This window comes from Mus caroli, chromosome 2 (genome assembly GCF_900094665.2).
Source record: "Mus caroli chromosome 2, CAROLI_EIJ_v1.1, whole genome shotgun sequence".
Taxonomy (NCBI): domain Eukaryota; kingdom Metazoa; phylum Chordata; class Mammalia; order Rodentia; family Muridae; genus Mus; species Mus caroli.
The window spans coordinates 170,301,545-170,306,724 of NC_034571.1; positions in this window are offsets into that span (position 1 = coordinate 170,301,545).

The following is a 5,180-nucleotide window of genomic DNA, read 5'->3' on the forward strand; positions in this document are numbered from 1 at the left end:
TGCAACCTCTGGTAACCCTCCATGCTGTGAGGCCAGGATGTCTCAAAGTGAGTGCCTAGGGAAACCAGGGCATAGGGAAGTTTGCAGGGAATCTCTTTCTAGAAACCTTCCAAGGTGCCACTGCAATCCTGACTGGACTNGGCAGGCCATTTGTCTTCTGTGGGTGAGGTTGGGTTAGGGAGACCTTGGTTCACGTTCTTGTCCCTGTAGGCAGTAACTGAGAGATCTGAGATAAATCCTCTCACTTCCTCCCCTGTGAGGTGAGAGTAACAAGAAATGACTATATGATTCTTGTCTCATAGATTCTAGTATTTCCAGAGCATGTGCCATGCACAACCATAGCACTGAGCCCACATGGCCTTAAGATATCTCCATAGTTAGCTCCTGAGCAGAAAGCAGAGAGGCTGCTGGGCTGGCAAGTGTCTCTGTGGTCAGTTCCTGGATTAGGTAGTCTCTGTAATGTAATGTGTGCAATGTAAGCTGTGTGACCTTTTGCCCTCACATGTAAGGGATAAGGTTAGGGACACACAGCTGGCCAGCTGTAAGCTTCAAATTCCTCTAGCAGAATAAAGTCAGAGGAAAGACTTAANGTGCCGGAAGGAGAAAATTTAAACTGGTACCCAGTATGAGCCTGAGGCATAGCTGAATGACTAATTCTACACAGAACTGAAGGATCTTCCTGAGGCTGCTGGTGGAGGCCCTGGAGCTCCACAACTAAGTATCACACACTGCAACTAAGTATCGCATACTGAATGGCTGGGAACAAAATTGCTTCTCTTACCCTCAGAGGCAGAAACCTGAGTCACTGGGGGCAGATCATCCCACAGTGCTCTTCTGCTGCTGCTGGCAGTGGTTGTCAATCCTCCTGCCTGTCTCTTTCTCTCTGCTCTATCTGTAAGTCATTGTTCCCAAGTGGTTCTGCCCCTGAGCTCCTGCTGTGGCTCTCACAAGGATGCATGGAACAGGATAGTAGGGGATATTGCCTCCTCTCCAGATCTGCAGCTTTATAGCATTTCATCAGACAGGTTATAGTCACAGATTCTGGAAGCAGGGTGGTAGCCTGTTCTAACGATGCAGTCCCATGTATGAAGACTAGTCTAAGGTGCAGTGAAACCAAGAGAGGGAAGCAGGTCCAGGGTTGTGCAGGGATGTGTGTATGGGCCTGCTGAGGACTCACTGAATGTCCCTCTTCCTGAGTGGCAGTAGGGCCAGTGGGTCCCATGTTTGGACAAGAGGAGTATGAATATGAGGCAAAGCAATAGGTGTTTATTCACTGGAATGTGCTGGTTTCTCTTAAACCNACTTCAGTCTCGCACAGCCTCAGCTTCATTACTGGCTGGGAGAGCTGCATGTACCACTTTGATAATTTTTTTATTTTTCACCTATAGTTTTCTGGAAATTTATGTAAAATACCCTACCAGAGTCACTTAGGGAGCATCATCAAAGTTATTGCTCATGGTGGCTAAGGTCATATCATACCAGGACCATATATGCACATTTTGGGGATCATCACTTAGCCCATAACAGTATCTACAATGGTAGAGGAAAATTCAGAGATTAGAGGCATGTGGNGAAGAGGGCCTCTCCCTTGTCCTATTAACTATTCTCGAGCACCTTCCCTAGAGGCCCATGGTGGCATGTTCACATGTCCTTCCAGAGATTTTTATGTCTGGGGGACTGCCCCTTCCTTCAAAGTGGAAACCAAGCTAGCATTGTGACATAGGCCTTTAGTCCTAGCACCCACGAAGCAGAGGTGGATCTCTGCAAATACAATACTAACCTACCTAGTGAGTTCCAAGCCAGCCAAGGTTACAAAGTGGGACCCTGCCTCAAACAATGAAAACAATCCAAAATGGAGACCATACATGCTGCAAACAATACTTCTGCTTATGTGTTCACTCAGGTCCTAGAACTGTCAGCACCAGAAAGACAAGTGGGTGGCTGATATTAATGGCTTGCTGCATAGTGCCCTCTCAGTGAGTGGTCACATCATTTCCTTGTAGTGGCTGACTGAACGGAACTTACTGGCATCCAGTCACCTGTGCTGCTTGAGCCTCCTGCTGGGGTCTGACAGCGCTGAGGGCAAAGCTACCTATTGTCAGTCTGTGTTAGCTCTCCACCCCAAGACTAGATGGGTTCATCCTTCTGAGAAGAACAAGGGTAACAGCAGTAGACATGTTTGCTACCACTTCCCAAGTGGTATTAGTGTCCAGAGAACCATTTGTGCATGTGCATGTGTGAGCACANGTGTATAAATGTGTGGGTGAGCATGCATTCGTACGTGCAAGTGTAGGTATGTACCTGTGTAGACCTGTGTGGACTGCACGTGGAGATAGATGAACATTTGTGTATGCATGTGTATACAAGGGCAAATGTGTGTGTGTGTGTGTGTGTGTGTGTGTGTGTGTGTGTATGGGCAAGTGCCACATATGGCTATGGCTTTTGGGTCCTGGCTACTTGAGAAGAAGGAAGAAGATAGTAAGCTTGATGTAAGNCAGTTTGGGATGCAAGGGCTTCACCAGGCATAGGTGGCTTGTGGCTGTGTGACCTAAGCATTATCTAGGCCCTGGTGGCTGTAAAGGGACCTAAGCATGGCTCAAGGCTCTGCTGTCACCATCCTAAAATCCTTAATGATTTTGGAATGAGAGCCCCCACTTCATTTTGTGCTTGGACTGCAAACCCCCAGCCCTGTTCCCAGCAGCACAGGGAGCAGGGTTGCCTATCATCTTTCAGAGGAAGAGAGAGCAGAGCGTTTTCTCCGGGGGCCCTGCCATGTGANTTCTCATTTAATATGTGTAATGTGCAGAGAAGCAGGTCAGCATTTCAGATCAGCGCCCAGCACGTAACGAGGGCAGCTGCTTCTGTCCATCTGGAGCCTGCCTGGCCGGGTATTCCCATTCCAGGCTCAGCCACAGGTCTTGCCCACCGACGTCTGCTGGTCTCTTCTTAATGAGCGATTTTGGATTAAAGTGGGAGTCGGCAGCAAGGGCACCAATCTATATTAATTCTCAGCAAAATGAAAATTGCAAAGATTTACTTAGGGTCGTTATGGAGGAAATTTAATCACAGCTTCATCCCTAGCATCCATTGGCTGGATGTGTAACCATTACCACTGGGGGATTTTGAATCCCTGTGTGTGCCTGTACCCCCTCGTGCCGGAAGTGGCCCTGGATAACCCTCTAGCGAGAGTGAGGTGTTCCATCACCTGGACAGCGACTCCACCCTGATGACTCGTTTTCTTTATTAAAGACATCTCCAGATGAAAGAAGTACAAAATGGTAAAATGACATCTGAGGTGGAAACCTCCCTTCCAATTCCTGTCTCTTGGAAACAGGCAGCATTCAGTGGAGTCTTTCTCCAGCACTTACCAAGGAGGGTTTCAACGTTTCTTCCTTGCCATTCATAGGAGCATTCCCTCATAAGATCAAGGTCCTTCACAGCTGGTTTACAGTTTGTGGTTTCATAGGCTTCTAGCCATGAAGACGAAGTACTCAGCTGCAGCTCTGGGGGATGAGCTCCTGGCCCACACGTGGCCTCCCATTTCTGCTTACTCAGCACTGACAGAAATGTCCTCACTCAAGACACTCAGGCTGACTGTGGCTCTCCTTCCTTCTTATCCCCATCTGAAGGGCAGATCTGAAGCCCGCACTGTGTGTGAGCCTTAGAAGCCTTTCTAGGAGTGTGGAAGATAAGCTTACTCAGAAAGGGTGTTCAGCCTTGGGCCTTCATTGTGGGCCTTCTCCGTACATACTCTTTGGTGGCTGGGGGCTCTGAGAAGGAACATCTTAGGATGTCTTGGGATAGATTAGTGTGACCTTTTTATCAAGATTAAGGCCTAACTGGGATCTCCATCCCCCAAATACCTCTCATACCTCAGAGGCTCCTTCAAGGTCACACCTTTAAAAATCAGAGGTGGGGACTCTTTAAGAGAGACAGCCAGAGCCGGAGGGTGGTGGTGGCGCATGTCTTTAATCCCAGCATTTGGCAGAGGCAGGCAGATTTCTGAGTTCGAGGCCAGCCTGGTCTACACAGTGAGTTCCAGGACAGCCCCAGGAAACCCTGTCTGGAAAAAGAAAAACCAGAGAGAGAGAGAGAGAGAGAGAGAGAGAGAGAGAGAGAGAGAGAGAGAGAGAGAGAGAGAGAGAGAGAGAGAGAGAGAGAGAGAGAGAGAGAGAGAGAGAGACAGCAAGGGTAGCTGCAGGCAGACAATTCATGTCTGAGGGCAAGGCTACACAACCTGTTTTCTCCATGCTAGATGTAGACCTGTTCTCACTCTGTGGTGGGCTGAGGCCTGGTGAGGAGCCTGGGTTGGTGGTTTGTGCAGAGCAAAGCCTCCCTTTTAATTGCTGCACCCAGGGAACATTCTGGAGCCATCATTTGACCTGAAAGATCAGAGCCACAGGGTCAGGGTGCTGGAGGGTTGTTAGAGCAGGAAATGGCAGTATTCTATGCCTTGACAATGTAGTGGCCACATGTATTAACTGTGTATTGTCAGCATCCACAGAATTGTACATATTGGAAGGGGGCATTTTATTCTTTTTTTTTTTTAAAGATGCTATCTAGAGACACACCAGAAGAGGGCATCAGATCCCATTACAGATGGTTGTGAACCACCATGTGGTTGCTGGGAATTGAACTCAGGACCTCTGCAAGAGGAGTCAGTGCTCTTAACTGCTGAGCCATCTCTCCAACCCAGGGGCATTTTATTCTATAGGCATAATACTTCAGTAATTGTGGTGGTTTGAAAATTGGCCCCCATAAGTCCATAGGGAGTGGTACTATTAGGAGGTGTGGCCTTGTTAAAATAAATATGTCACTGGGAATAGGTTTTGAGGTCTTATATACTCAAGGCAGGCCCAGTGGCTCACTGTCTCTTCCGGCTGCCTGCAGATCAAGATGTAGAAATCTCTGCTACCTCTCCAGCACCATGTCTGCCTGTGTGCCNCCATGNNTCATCAGTCCATGATGATAATGGACTAAACCTCTGAACTGTAAGCCAGCCCCAATTAAATGTTTTCCTTTATTAGAGTTGCTGTGGTTGCTGGGCATGGTGGCGCACGCCTTTAATCCCAGCACTCGGGAGCAGAGGCAGGCGGATTTCTGAGTTCGAGGCCAGCCTGGTCTACAGAGTGAGTTCCAGGACAGCCAAGGCTACACAGAGAAACCCTGTCTTGAAAAAA